General features: G+C 37.3%; 1 long non-coding RNA gene across 5 annotated transcripts in view; it reads right to left on the reverse strand.

The window, feature by feature from the left end:
• Nucleotides 1-16,328, reverse strand: part of LOC103018088 (uncharacterized) — a 547,177-nt gene that overhangs the window by 341,514 nt on the left and 189,335 nt on the right. For all 5 annotated transcript variants that reach the window (XR_009005908.1, XR_009005909.1, XR_452113.2 and 2 more), the window contains exon 4: nucleotides 11,587-11,653. This is a non-coding gene — a long non-coding RNA (uncharacterized LOC103018088). The remainder of the gene's footprint in view (nucleotides 1-11,586; nucleotides 11,654-16,328) is intronic.

Genomic DNA, 16,328 nt, shown 5'->3' on the forward strand with positions numbered 1-16,328 from the left:
TCATGGAAACAACTACCGTATTATGTCAAATTCAGTCAATGCACCACAACTATTTTTGTTAGACCTAGGCATAGAAATCAGTGTGTCCATGCCGTTATTGAGCACTGTGAAAAGGTATGAATACCTTCCTGAACCTTTCTTCTTTCCTAAGTAACACTGATGCACCTTAACAGAAATTTATTGACAGCGACTGCATTTTCCCCTCTTCCTCACCTTTGAACCTCAAACCACAAGAATCTAAATAAAGCATTCTACTGTCAAAATGTTGTAATCTAAGAATTGGGTTCTTCACCAAAGCAGATAGTATTTAATATAAAGTATTGTCTATTTAATTATCTTAAGCTTGTTATATTTTGTGGTATTACATATTTTTAGAACGTTATGCCTGCCATGTACCCTGTAACTGGGCAAGTATTAAAGCCACCATGTAACCCAAAGACATGACATTTATTTTTTAGTATCTGAGAGGAAGGAAATGGTGATGTCAAAGAAGACTGAAAGGGAAGCTCCTTCAGGCCAGGAGAAAACTGGCAGTGCCCTGAGTCTCAAATCATTTAAGGATCCCCAACGTACATGATCAGTTCCAGATCCAGTAGGTACTGAATGTCAAAAGATACCTGTAGAATAGAACTTGAAATTCCCTATGGGTCACAGATTTTTCCAAAAATTTCTGTTACGTTTGGAAAGAGAGAAGACAGAGATAAGGAGAAAGGGAAAGAATTCATAAAAATAAGAGGGAAAAAATTCAATTAGAAGCATCTTATGTCAAACACCTTCTGTCAAACACTTGATAGCAGTTAACAAACTTTAGTGAGTATTGAATCACCTGGGAAATTATTTAAAATGCAGATTCTTGAGCCTTACTTCTAGACATTCTGATTCCAGAAGTTTTGAGTGGTCCCTAAGATCCTACCTTTTTAATCTGCACCGTCGGTGATTCTGATGCTAGTGGCCCAAAATCTATACTAAGAGAAAATGACTTTGTGGCTAAGTCAAAAACTGCTATATCTAATAAAACCAAAATGTTTTAAACTACCATGCATTGAAAGAATAGAGAGAGTGGACATATCAGCCCTATCTCTCATTCATGAGTAAATCCCACCAACTGGATCAGTTCTGTTTCATAAATGCAGGCCTACATAAAACAGAAAATGTGGATAAAGACCAGGCCTTAGAGGCTTACAGACGGTAGATTTTAAGATAGTGACGCCCCTGAGAGAAAACCCTAACATCTTGGAGATCACAGTACCTTTCTGAAGCGAGGACAGTGAGCAGCTCTGTAAGACAAAGGGCTTCAACCCACAAGGTTACTTGGAGGTCAGGAGCAGAAGTCTGGAACAGGCCTCAGATCAGCACTATATGCTCTATTCGTAAGCATTTTAGCAAACTTCCCTAACAAATCTGAAGTTCTGGCTGATTTCCAGAATGATTCCAGGGAACGTTGGAATATCTCATCCGTAGAAGCAGTGACTAGCAGGGAATTGTGGTCACCCACATCTCCCCATACAGATCCAATTTCTGATTCACCCGGTTACATCATGTAATGTGACCAGAGAAGAGAGTAAAGTATAATAAGCAGTCAAACTACTGCTCATGCCAATACCTGTTCATTTTCGAATCCACTAGTAATCCAAGGAGTCTGCAGTGGCTTTATATTCTCCACTAATTTTTCCACCCAGTCTATCCCCATAAAGCTGATTTCTGCTGGACTTGCAGAAATTTTCTGTACTGTATATTTTCACAAAGCCCAAAAATCCATGGGTAATAACTGAAGTTCTAAAAGTTTTCATCTCTGAAACTTATAAATCTTGCCTTATAAACATATCCAAAAGCCAGCTTTAACAATAATTCAAATGCCCATAAAAATAATATTTTATACTGCCATGAGACATAATGTGTTTGTACATGTATGTGTGTGTGATGTGTGTATGTAGGCAGTAGGGTAATGTTTCAAGTAAAAATATGTATTTATCTTTAATGAAAAACTCTATGTCTCTTTTTTTAACCAATGTTTATTTCAGGAGAAGAGGACAGAAGATTAAAATCAATATAGCATAGTGATTAAAAACACAGATTTTGAGTTGAATTTGAATCCGAACTCAGCTACCTCTTTTGAGATTTGGGGGAGGTTTCTTAAATCTCTGGACATAAGTATGCACATCTCTAACAAGGACACAAAAATACCTTCCTTACAGGATTGTTGAAAGTAGTAAAAGTTATAATGTGTATAAAGTGCTTAACACAGTAACTATAACATAGCAGGTAATTATAATTATGACAGTGGTCAAATATCCACCTTAAAGAAACCAATTAGGAAGAAAATAAAAAGCATATTCCTTCATTAGTTTCTCATGGAATCTTAGGAGAATCAACTCCAGTGCTTTCAGAGAATATATGAAAATTTGTTAAGTGACCTGAAAGCATCCTGGACGTCCTGCATATCACAAAATTGGGAAGCCAGAGTGGCAGAGAACAACTTTTTACTTACCCTTAACTGTAACTCATGGTGAAGATATTGATTCCAAAAGAGCTACTATCTTAGGCTGTGTTGAAAATCAAGGCATGTAAATTTCCACTGTATTCAGCCTAGATTACTGTGTTCATTAGTTGGACTATAGGCAATTAAAACTTAAATTCACCTATAAAAGGGCAACCAGAATACTTATGAGTCTAGAAACCCTACATGTTTGAGAATGCTAATTATTTTCCAAAAATTATTCTGGTCTTTTCCCACAGTTATAGAGCACATTTTAACTGGGCATTTGACTACCTGAAATAAATATTCCTGTACATGACCTGATTCTTCAGGTCAATAATATATAATGCAGTTTCTTGAGGTACTTTCTAAAAACTTTCCTTAAAACGCAGCTGGTGCATGGTCTTCTCTCATTTCTTCTCCATCCTTCTCTCTTACCTGCTAGCTAGAACATGAACATGATGGCTAAAGGGGGAAAAGCCACTTGGGACCATGAGGCAAACTTGGGAACAGAGGCTATCACAGAAAAACAATAAGCTAGAAAACTTGAGTCCTAAATCTTTGTGAAGCAAAGCAACCCATAACATGACTTAACCAACTTTTACATGGGAGGGAAATCACTTCCTAACTTATTATGTTACTCTTATTTTGATACTCACTGTTGAATCTTACCATAACTGTACTAAATGGAAAAAAAAAATTTAGGAGAATGAGATTAACCTAAATTCACATGAGCTGAATTCAAAACTTAAAATGATTCCCCATGACAGTTAAAATTATTCTGGAGAATGTCATAACAGAAGTTGTGTAATGGATAAAATAATATGGAGACATATCTCACTTCAATTTATGGAATATAGTTCAAAATACAAGCGCTCTCAGAAAATTGAATAATGTGAAAGTTTTCAAAGAGAATGAGATGGCCATCTGGCAAGTTATAAAACCCTACCTTAGTTTGACAGACTTAACTACGGTACTTCTAAGTTACCTCAAACTTAAAGAATCTGGGATTTTATGTCATACTGCTCCAGTCATCACTAATATGCCAACACTATCCATTGGGCTAAATTAATTAAGTGATTATATGAGTAAAGGATGAAATCATTGAAGGTTGATACTTGTTAACCAAAGAAGGCAGAAGAAAAAGAAAAGAAGCTGTATATCCAAGTACCGAAAAGCAATACTAAATGCCTGCACTTTCTTTAGCCTGCAGCAATTAATACAAATGCACATCCTTGACATCCCAAATTTTATGATGAATAATTATGGTACTACACACCCCATACATAAGCTAAGCTCCCATTGATAACTCAGAAATGCCCTTTATGATGAACTGAAGGGATGAGAACAAGGTAGAGATTATGAACTCTGGAAGAAAACCAAAATACTAGGTAGAGGGTTTAAGAGAAGTGCTGTGACATGAGAGAACCAAACTACAGGATGAAAGGCCGGAAGAGAAGCCTGGAATGGGTCTCTTGCTAAAGAGAGAAACAAGCTAGTATGTGTGCTCTATGCCAAGGAGAGAAAAGAGGAAAAAGGTAAAAGGGCAAAACAGTGTAATTTTTATCTCATTAACACCTCTCTTGATCTCTAAATAATATCTTCCTACATATTCCTTATTAAACCCAGAAATAAAATCATGATGCTAACAGAGGGAGAGCAAGAGGGAGTGGAGTAAGTTTGTAACAGTGAAGAGCACAGTATAATCTTCAGAGAATTTTTTTTTTTTTTTAACCATACATTTGCAGAGAATTTTAGATTGTAAGGAATTTTTTTCTCTTCCTATTGGTAGGCATTCCAAGAGTTACGTGTCCCTGACAAATGATTACTCACATTTCTGAGCCCTTACATTAAAATCTAGTGTGAACATGAAGAATAGAAATTTCAAATGTTTCAGTCTGTGCTGTTAAATATCTTAAATATATAGTTTATAAATGAAAATAAGCAGATCACCAAATCATAAGAATTATTAAGCATATAGGAAAAATTGTTTTATTAATAAAGTATTCCAAATAAAGTAGAATAGCTAAAGTCAATACTAGAGTGTATTCTAAAGACAGCAGAAAGTTAACAAATTTAATTCACTTTATATTAATTCCAAAATTGACCATGAAAAATACATATCACCTGGCAAATCCCGTTACACTTAAAAGATTTAAAGCGATGACTAAAAAACAAGAATGTCAATTCTACCAATGGAACTAAACGACTAGTAAAATGAAATAACTTAAAACTGCCTTTGTTCTAAGTAATTATGATGACTGAGTTTTTTTTAATTGCTTGCTCCCTTCCTCCCTCTCCATTATTCTGTAACGCTTGAACTTGTCTCATGCAGCGCTCTGGGAAAAAATTACAAAAGCTATGTTGAAAAAAAATGTGTGTTTGTCGGTAAATTTCATTAAAGTGAAATTCCAAAGCTTCCTTTTGACATATAATCATTTGCAAAATTTACACTAATGTTCAGATACAGAATAAAGGAAACTTAAAAGACTTAACAACTCCTCAGTATGGTTTTCTGTTCCTCTTCACTGCCCTAATCTGCTATTGACGATCACTTGATTTAATGAAAGGCCAGTGTTATACCACCTTAAGCAGACCAACGCTGACTCTTCTCTTACAACCCATGCTCCTGAAATGCCTAGACTTTATAACCAGCAATATTATGAAGATATGCATTACCCTGTTTGGAGCACACAAAAAAACCTTTTTCCAGTTGCAACACCCAAATTATGTGTCCAGTAACTTTATCTGTTAAGTTGCCAGTTATCCTCAGGATATTATTAATCTCTGTAATTCTGAAACAGAGATGTCCCTCACTCTCTCTCCTCTCTTCTCATAATTAATCCAATAAAAACAAAGCACATCACAATCTTCATTTTTCCAATTTTGAATTTCTGTGAAAATGAACTTCTCTGTCACCTCCATCTGGCTAACTGGTTCTTAATTCTTCCCTATGAAACCCATGATTTTCCTCCCTATAAACAGTTCAGATATTACAAACATTATTCTTTCATATATTCTGTTCTTTTTTTATCCAAAAAATAACCTCCATGATTTCCTAGACTTTGAGGACATCCACTTAGCATTTATTCTTCCCAACTAAAGAAGCCTAATGTTTTAGTCTGTCCTTACAGACTTCATGCCATTTAATACTTTTAGGGTTCTTCTTTGGTACTTTCAACATTGTGTATATATTTCTTGAGTATGGTAAAATTTTCCTGTGAAAAATTAAGAAACAAGAGAACACAGAATATGAAAGAAACACATTGTTGAACCAAATTCTCATGCTTATTTTAAAACATCTTTTCCTACAGATAATTATATATACCTAGGGTGAAAGAAAACTTTCAAATAAGAATTCATTCCCTTCCTCTCAGTGTTGCTGTGATGAGGGCAATGAGACAGTAAACTGAATCATACATCTCTCCCTCCTTCTCCTTCATTATCAGGACCAGGAACTGGAGAATTCAAAGTGGAGAGTAAAACCATGTAACATATTTTGTTAAGGCCACATGCTATCACAATCACTCTCCGAGTTCTTCTCCTTGTAGCTCTATAACCTTGGGAAAGTAACTTAACCTTTTTCTGCCTCAGTTTCCTCTAAAAATTGGGATAACAATAGTGTCTTTGAATTGGGTTATTATGGAGATTAAATGAGGCAATCTATTAAAATAATAATCATGGTATCTGCCATATCAAGCACGCAATAAACAGATCTCCTTACTTTTTAATCACAATGATTCTGTCCTCCTCTCATGAGGCCATGGTGGCAAATATGAATGACACTGATGGAGTATTGGGACACTTGCTCATACAAATAGCACTCTGAATGCAGCCTACTGAAAACCACTACACATCAAAATCTACTGCACATCAAAAATATACACATCCAAAATTTTTTTTAATTTAAAAAATATGCATTGCAATACTCGTTATTTGAATCCTTCAAGCTTAGAATATAGTATTTTAATTTTAATTACTTTAAAGAAGGAATTATCAATGTCACCAAGGTGTTTAGCATTGCTTGGGATACCTTGAAGAATGTAGCAGAAATACAACAGGGCCTGTCTTCTAGAGCTTACCTTATGCTAAGATGACAAATACATCGCTCAGCTTATAACATCAAACATACTATTAAGACGACATAACACTAAGGGATAAATTGTAGAATAGGTTCCAAATGTTTTACAGAGAGGGAAAAAGATAAAAGAGAATTCAAATTATAAAGAAAGAGTCTATATATTAAATATGTTGGAATTAATCTAAGCATTAAAGAATTTTTGACTAAGTCTTAGCTATCTCATTAGATGAAAAATATCCCCTGAATATGGGCCTGATTTATGCTTCTCCTGCACATTTTCATTCACTGAAAAAATTTGTAAGCACCTTCATGTATCAGGTATTGAGGAAGGCATTGGGAATACAACAATAAACCTAGTACATTCCTCTCACTGAAAAAACCTCTGGAATTTCCTGCTCCTGACGTTGGTGGAGTGGCTTGTTGAAGAGCAGTATTTTCACAGGGTTAGTCTGAAACAATTTTAAAAGTTGCAGAGAATAAGAAATGGATGTGTTTAAAGATAGAATAATTTAAGTATTCAAGATATTGGGGAGAAGTGGAAGTACACTGTGGTGCTTTTCCCTTCAAGATATTTGTTAGGCTATAAAAAGGGCAGGATTAAGAGGTTGAGAAAAAAAGTAGAAAACAGTGGCCAAAACGCTGAGAATCTGAGTTGAGTTTTGAACAATCTAATGAGACTGGGGAGACAAAAATTGGAGTTCAGAGGCCCTCAAAGAAGATGGCATGGATAAACACCCCAGACCTCCAGAAAAGACTTTGAAATGACCAGACTTTAGGATTAAGGGGCAGAGCTCACATAAAAATCCAGCATTGATCCAGCTCAGTTCAAGACCTGGTAAAGGTGATCTGTTCCTGCTCTAAGTAAATTAATATTAAATCCTCTCTGGACAAAGATAACATCAAGCAGAACTTCACAAATTATCTCTGTAATTTTTCATGCCAATATCTGGTATTTAATTTTTTTAATTCTTAGGCATGCCAAGAGAGAGTTAAATGCTCAGAAATTGAGAAAAAATTAAAAAAAAAAAAAGAAACAGACTTCAGATGATGCAGACTTCGGAGTTCTTATACAAGGATGTTAAAATAACTGTGATTAATGTTTTCAGAAAATAGATGGGAAGATGGACAAATTGACCAGAAACTGAAATTCATTAAAAATTCTAGATTGAAAAAAACAATTAGTAAAATTAAGAAATGTATAGACAGATTAAATAGGAGACAAGAGTTTTAGAATGGGAAGTTAGGTCAATTGAAAGCACCCAGACTAAAGAACAGAAGGGGAAAATGATGGAAAAAAAGTTGTATAAAAGACCTAGCAGATGAGTTATTGAAGACCTAGAAGGAGAGGAGATAGTGAGACAAAATGAGTATCTTACATGATATTGACTGAGGATATTACAAAAACAATAATGACATTAATCCACAAATCCAAGAAGCTCTATGAAGCCCAAGCAGGCTAAATAAAAGTCATAGTAATACTGCTGAAAGACAAAGACGAAAAGAAAAATTTTTTAAGGTGCTAGAGAAGAAAGATTCAGTACCTTCAAAGAATAGGGCTGACTTTCAATAGGAACAATGAAAACCATAAGACAATAGAATGCCATGTTTGAAGGGCTGAAAAGTATCTGCTGACCTAAAATTCTACACCTGAGGAAAACAATTTTCAAAAAGGAAAATAAAGTAAAGGTAAAAATCTACTAAAAAGAATTCTTCAGGCAGAAGAAAAAATATCCCAGATAAAAGCATGGAAATTGAGAGACAAATGAATAACAATAGAAAAAATAAATATATGGATAAATCTAAATGATTATTTACTTATAAAACAATGACATGAATTTCTTGGGGTTTAAAATATGTGTCCTCAAAGCACAAAAGAAAGGCTAGAGATGCATGGTCCTGACACGGTGATAAAAACACTACTTTATAGTAGATTTACTTTGTCAAGGATATATGTAATCTCTATAGCAACCACTAAAACAATAGCAGAAATACTGTTGTATTTACTAATATTTATTTCCTTCTATTCTATTTAGATTAAATTTTCTATTTCTAATTTGTTGAGATGGATGTTTAGATCATTAATGTTGGCCTTTTGTAGTGTAAGCCCTGATAATTGTGTTTCTTTGTTTTTGTTTGTTTGTTTTTTGTAATGCAAGTGCCTGACTTAAACTTAGATTGCAGATGCATCCACTTCAAAAAGGCATTCACTTCAAAGACCACTATCTCAAATAAACACATTGCCAGGCACACACTAGATAGAGCCAGGATATCTCCCCACATGGAGGTGTCTGTTTTAGAGATCTTGGTTGATTTCTACTTGGTTTTTTCTCTTCCAGCTCTTAAAATTTCGGCCCTTACGTTTTAAATTCACCAATAAAGAGTGAGTCCGTGAAACCCTTAGGCCCCCATCCTTAATCCCAATGAAAGTAGAACCCCAGGCCCCTGTGGTCTCTCTCTCTATGCATGACCTTGCTGTGTGGACCCAGATGTGCAGTGTAATTTCCAGGTCTTGTAAGTAATAAACCTTTATTTTTACAAAGTTTCCTGATGGTTATCGCTGGCGGGCATCTTGCAATTATAACAAGAACTGCAAGAGCGGGTTCAACGACACATTTATTACTGATAGGCTGAAACCGGCCCACAACACCCTTCTTTCTAATGTATGCAACTGAGGCTATAAATTTGCCTCTTTAGCTTTGTCCCACATGTTTTAATGCGTCTTATTTTTATTAGCATACACTTCAAAATATCTTCTAACTTTCATCTTGACTTCTTAATTGATCCATATGTTATCAGTAAGTGTATTCCTTAACTTCCAGACACTTAGGAATGTTTTTAATGATGTCTAGATTAATTTAACTGTGACCAGAGAACACACTTTGTATGATTTCAATCCTTTGAAATGTACTGACAATAAGTGGCTCAGTGTACAGTCAATGTTTATAAATATTTCTTAGCACTTGAAATAAATAATAGAAAAAAAAAGAAGAATCCACATAAAAACTTGTTATTAGCATAAACAAGTAAATTTAGCAGTGTTGCTAGGTACAAAGAATATATTTAAAAATCAATTGTATTTCTATATACAATCAACAATTCAAAAATGAAAAAAATTTTAATGGTACTATTTATTAAAAACAGTGTGGTAAACGGGATGCAAGCCATTAGGACCCCTCTTAATGAAAATATTATTAAACCAGCCACCAGCAGTACTGTCAGAAGATGAGAGCTTCCTATCCCAGCCTCTTGAGAATTTTCCTTGTTGACAAGGAGCCATCTTGCTCAAGAGCACGCCTTTCCTGAGGCAATCCATATCCAATAATTGATCACCACCCAGGGGCAACTGTGATGATATGTATTTACTCACAGGTCCCTTTGGGTTTGGCCAAGGCTTTGTCAGAGCTATGTTAAAGTTTGACTTCTCCCTCTACCCAATCGTGCTTCCTCTCCCTCTCTTCCACAGATGTTCACCACTAATAAATAACCTATATGCATCTGCTAATCCCAAATAGCAGACGCAAGCTCTTATATATAGGATGGATAAACAAGGTCCTACTGTATAGCATAGGGAACAATATTCAATATCCTGTGATAAACCACAATGGAAAAGAATAGGAAAAAGAACGTATTTGTATAACTGAGTCATTTTGCAATACAGCAGAAATTAATACATCATTGTAAATCAACTGTACTTCAAAAAAAAAGGAAAAAAACCTATATGCCAAACTCCATCTTGGCATCCACTCATACCAACCTGCAACAATTGGTACCAGGAAAGTCCTAGAAAGTAGGCAATAAGATGAGATGTTAGTGCTGAATCACCTGCTGCTCAACAGGTATTGAGGACCCCATGACTGGAAGTAGCAAAGGCTTCCATTGACATAGGTGCTGGTCCAACTGTTAAAACTATAACAGGTGATCACTGGGGTAGTGTGCCAGTGGAGAAGAATGCACTACCTAATGCAAACATCAGGGTTTTGAGAAGTAACAAATGAAATAGTACTTATAAGGGCAATGGGATTAGATGGCTATTGCTGCATGTCATTGACACCCTAAAAAATAATAATAATGAAAACATCCAAGGGATGAACAGGCAACTGAAAGGTAAGTGTGAAAAACACCAGACCTCCTTGGTAGCTCAAAAAGAATGTCTCATCTTCTGCAGGCAAAGGGCAAAGAAAGATCAGGACCAGGACCAGGATTTAGGAGTTAGAGCAGCCAAATTCCAGAGAAAATTAAATACCCAAACGTGTTAGGTCTGTTATGCCAAGATCAGTGCTCTTACTATGGGCAGGGGGAGGAGCGAATGAGACCAGGACACTTGGGATAAGGATCTGGGCCTTCCAGAGCAGTAAAGTTTTTGAATTCAGAGATTAGAGGCATGTCAGGAAGTCCCCTCCAAAGTAAAAGACAAATTATTGCATCTTGTGTCTCTCATCACAAAGAAGAAAGCACAATGCCTGATAACCTTTCCTGGTTCCCGAAGGAACATATTCCACACCTGGTGACACTACTTTGACTATACCAGGTGACATGTAATGTTTCAAGCTTTGAGAGGGACCCAGAGCACCAAAGGCTCTGCAGCAGGTCTAGGCTGGGGTGCAAGCAGTTCTGCCCCTTGAACCATATGATTCAGTAGATGCTATGGTATTAGAAATACCAATGTTGGGAAAAGATGCCACGTGAAACATGGAGCTTATAGCAAGCCCCAGAATGTAGTCCTCTGATTTTCTGGAGCAAATCCATACCATCTTCAGTAGAATTATACACCATTGTGGGGCGGGGGGAATCCTAGAATTTTATTGATCTCTGGTAGAGACTAAATGCCTGACCATGGAATACTAAGTGACCATGGATCTGGAAATGCATATCATGAGCTGGGCTCTGTCAGACCTGGTAAGTCATAAGGACAGGCAGACTCAGAAACAGTCCATCACAAGATGGAAATGGTATATCCTGGATCCAGCACTAGCAGAACCAGATTGCATAAGGAAGTTACAGAAAGAGCCCAGATCCCAGCGTCACTCACCAATATTGTTCCTGTGCACCTCCTTTAGCTCAGACCTATGACCACATAGAGGATTTCTTATTACCATCTGAAAGAGAAAGAAAAGACACAAGCAAGCTTTATAGCTGAATCAGCTCAGTATGTAATGCAAGGCAAACATGAACAATAGTTTCACTAGTCTTATTCAGAAGCATCCTTAAACGACAGTGCAAGGAAAAATCCTCTCAATCGTTGGATATCTGGGCAGAGCAACTAGCCATCCTCTTTGTGTGAAGAAATAGTCCCAGATTAGAATGTATATAAACTCATGGATGGAGAATAGCCTGTCCAGCTGGGGCCTAAACGCAGAAAGATTGGAAGATAGAGACAAGGAGGTGTGGGGTAGAGACATGTGGATGCACGTATGGGAGCGAGCACAAAGTGTGAAGACCTTTGTGTCACATGTTAAAGCATATCAAAGAGCATCCACTGCAGGAGAGGCACGAAACAGCCAACTACAAAAAATGACCTAGTCTGGTGACACCAGCCAGTGTCAGTGATGTCACCACAAAGCCACAACAGGCACATGAATGGAGTGGCTGAGACGAAAGATATGGAGGCCCAACTGTGTGAGCTCCCACTGACTGGGGCTGATTTAGCTACTGCTGCCACTGAATGCCCAACCTCAGAGCAGCAGAGGCCAAGGTTAAGCCCCAGTAGGGCATTATTCCTCAAGGAGTTCTGCCAAGTTCCACCGTATGGGGCCAAGTTTACTAAATGGGCTTCTTACTTCCTAAAAAGGCCAATGACTTGATTTCAGAGAAATACATACATATTCTAGGTATGGGTTTGTTTTTCCTGCACTTCAAGCCTCAGCTAGCACCACTATGTAAACGCTTATAGAGTATTTGCTCCACCACATGGGACCTACATAATATTGCATCAGAACAAATGACCCGTTTTGACATCAAAGGCGGTACAAGAGTGGACCCTGACAACAGAAAGTTAGGATTACATATTACACCACCAAAAAAACTCCTGTTGCTGCTGAAAGTCACAGTCAATGTGCCAGTTTGGAGGCAATCCACCATGAGGATAGAATTCCCTCCTCTGTGAAGCAGTGTATATACTGAACTAAAGAACTGTTGGTGGTAACGTGCACCTAATAGGAAGAATACACGAGCATGGGAACCAGGGCATGTGATGGTCTGCTTATCATCACTCTCCATGACCCACTGAAGGACTTTGGAATTCCCATCCCCAAAGCTCAGAGCTCTGTAGGGTTAGAGGTCCTGATCTCTAAAGAGAGCACACTTTCACCACAGAACAAAACAATAGTTCCTTTCAACTCCAAGCTATAGCACCACCAGGGACTAGCAGACAAGAAGAATCACCACCTTAACAGGAATAATTGGCCCTGAGCATAAGAAAGAGGTAGCATTGCTATTTTACAGTTATGGCGACGTGGGTACTTTTGGTCATCTCTGGGATTCTCTTGCCTAGTTGTGACAAGTATAAAGACTTCAGCCTGACAAGAGCATGGAGACTAGGAACTCAGCCTCCTCAGGATAATTCATTAAGATGAGCTGGGGTAGTACTAAGTTTGAGGGAAATCTAAGATGGATAATGGAAGAGGGAGACAATGAGAATCAGTTGCAGCCCCACACAATCTGCAGTGATGGGGGCTATAGGTCTTCCTATGAGCCTTCCTCTTCTAAGTTTCTCCAGGGAGACAGGTCATCAGATTCTGGTGGAGCTGCTGCCAGAATGTACTTGAAGAAGTGGATCTGAGCAACATAAGAAGTAGTCTGTGATGGACACACCACAGGGAGTAGACTGAGATGGACAAAGAGATGTACCACCCAGATCCTGCTCCAAAGAAGGGTTTATTATTCCAGATTCTTGAAGTTCTGTGGGCTCCTTCAAGGGTGCCTCAGCTGCAAAGAGCTACCTCACACAAGAGTACCCCTTTCTGGGGTAGTCCACACCCAATGACTGATTGCTGCCAGGGTATAAAGGTCTGACAATTTCTGCCCCTCCAGAGATATCTGTGATGGGCTGTATCTGCTCCCCACACCTTGTGGGGTTAACCAAGGCTTTTCCAGGCTTGCATTGCAGTTTGACTTCTTTCTCTGCCCACTTTTGCTTCGTTTTCCTCCCTTCCACAGGGATTGATCCCTTATAAATAGTCTGTACACTAAACTTTTTCTCATCTGCTTCTGAAAGACCCAATCTATGACAATCATCAAAAAACAACAAATACCCAGGAATAAATCTAACAAAATATGTATGACTTTGTAGAAAAATGAAAAAAATGTTATTAAGAGAAAGTAAAGAAGATCAAATAAATGAAGGAATAATTCATGTTCATGGATTGAAAGTCAATTTTGTACAGATGTCCATTCTTTCCAAATTGATCTAAATGTAATGAAATCCAAAAAAATATCTCAGCAAGTTTTATTTGTGAAAACTGGCAAGCTGGTTCTAACATACATATGAAAATTCAAAAGGACAAAAACAGCTCATGCAAAATGAGGTAGAACAAATTTAGAGAACTACAATTTAGGAAATCATAAATTCTAAAACTACAGTAATTAAAAGAATGAAATAATGGCAAAAAAAGATGGACTAATAGATGAATGGAATAGAATCAAGAATTCAAAAATGCATATATAGACATTTGATTTATGACAAGGTAATGCTGAAGAGCAGTGTAGGAAAGGATGTCATCTCAACATATGGTTTTGAATCAATTGGTTTCCATATGGAAAAAAATTATCTTAACACCTATCTCACTTCATGTTCAAAAATCAATTCTAGATGGACTGTAGATATAAATATAAAAGAGAGAAGAGTAAAGCTTCTAGAATATAATATAGAAGAATATATTCATAACCTTGGAATAGACAAGGATTTCCTATACAGTATGCAAACACACACACACACACACACACACACAGTCATTTCTACATCAAAAGACACAATTATGATAGTAGGAATGCACAGAGTGGAAGAAAATATAATCAACAAAGGAAATGATTCCAAATAACAAAAGAACACCTATAAATCAATAAGAAAAAGATTAAGCCCATAGAAAACTTGAAAAATCATTAAAAAGAGGATGGGGCACATACAAATGACCATTAAACATATGAAAAATCATACATCCATATTAGTCATTAGAGAAATACAACAGTATACCACTTCACAACTATGAATAGCTAAAATTAGGAAGATTGACAATAGTAGAGAAACTGGAATTCTCATGCATTGATGATTAGCACAAAGTGACACCACCACTTTGGAAAACTTTCAGTAATGTCTTCTACAACTGAAAAACACATATCATATGGCTCAACAATTCTACTTTTACTTTGATAGCTAACAGAAATGCACACCTATGTTCATTAAAAAACTATACAGACATGATCACAGTGGCACTATAATAGCTCAAAACTGGAAACAACCCAAAATCTATTTAGGGTTGAGTGGACCAAAAAATTTGCTATATCCATACAATGGAAGGTTATCTATGATGAAAAATGACAAAATACTGCTACTTACAATAAAATGGGTGCATTCCAGAAACTTAATTTTGAACAAAACCAGACCCCCAAAAATCATCATACTGGGCTTCCCTGGTGGCGCAGTGGTTGAGGATCTGCCTGCCAATGCAGGGGACACGGGTTCGAGCCCTGGTCTGGGAAGATCCCACATGCCGTGGAGCGGCTGGGCCCGTGAGCCACAATTGCTGAGCCTGCGCGTCTGGAGCCTGTGCTCCGCTACAAGAGAGGCCGCGATAGTGAGAGGCCCGCGCACCGTGATGAAGAGTGGCCCCCGCTTGCCACAACTAGAGAAGGCCCTCGGACAGAGGCGAGGACCCAACACAGCCATAAATAAAATAAATAAAAATAAAAACATAGAATAATCATTAAAAAAAAAAAAAAAAGACGCCGGTGGAGGTCGTGGGAATTTGAGCTCTCATTTGCCTCTTTCTAAAAAAAAAAAAAAAAAATCATCATACTGCATGATTCCATTTATATAAACCTCAAGAGGATGAATGGAAATAACTTATGGAGAGGAAGAGTGGGTAGTGACTGTGAGAGTCACAAGAGGGGTTCCTGGGGTACCAACAATTGTTCTATTTCTTGACATGGGTGGTAGTGATATGAGTGTGTTCACTCTGTGAAAATTTATTGATCTGTACACATAGGATCTGTGTACTTCCTTTGAACCATAATAGGTTACATGCCCAGTACAATGTCAGATAAAAGGAAACAGATATCTGTTAGTTTAACTTGTGGACTTCATTTGCCATACACACAACTGCATCAAAAGAATGAGAGATCTGGGCACAGGGATGAAATATAAAAAGCAATCCATCCTCACAGGTGCGAAGGAGGGCTGAGGGGTGAGACAGGCCCTTATGCTGGTGCCAAGATCACTACGCCCTTGGCACAGCTGTGTGTACCCATGTGTCCGGCTCATTTTATAGAAGAACATGTTGCTAACTCTGTAAGGCTATAGACCTAAACACACAATTCTGTTTCTAAGTTCACATCTTGTACCATACCTTATGTTTTACTTTGGCCGCTGAACTGGAATAGCCATTGCCTCCATTATTTCTAAGTGGAGGGGTTTTTAGTACTACATTTATGAGTTTCTCATTTTTTAAGTGGGTAAACCTGGCCCACAGCACAACCTTAAATACTTTTACTAGTAAAAACACCATCCACTGCAGACACGTTCTTCGCAGGGAAAAAAATCTGGCTTCTGGATACTTC

The sequence above is a fragment of the Balaenoptera acutorostrata genome, chromosome 18 (assembly GCF_949987535.1).
Source record: "Balaenoptera acutorostrata chromosome 18, mBalAcu1.1, whole genome shotgun sequence".
NCBI lineage: Eukaryota > Metazoa > Chordata > Mammalia > Artiodactyla > Balaenopteridae > Balaenoptera > Balaenoptera acutorostrata.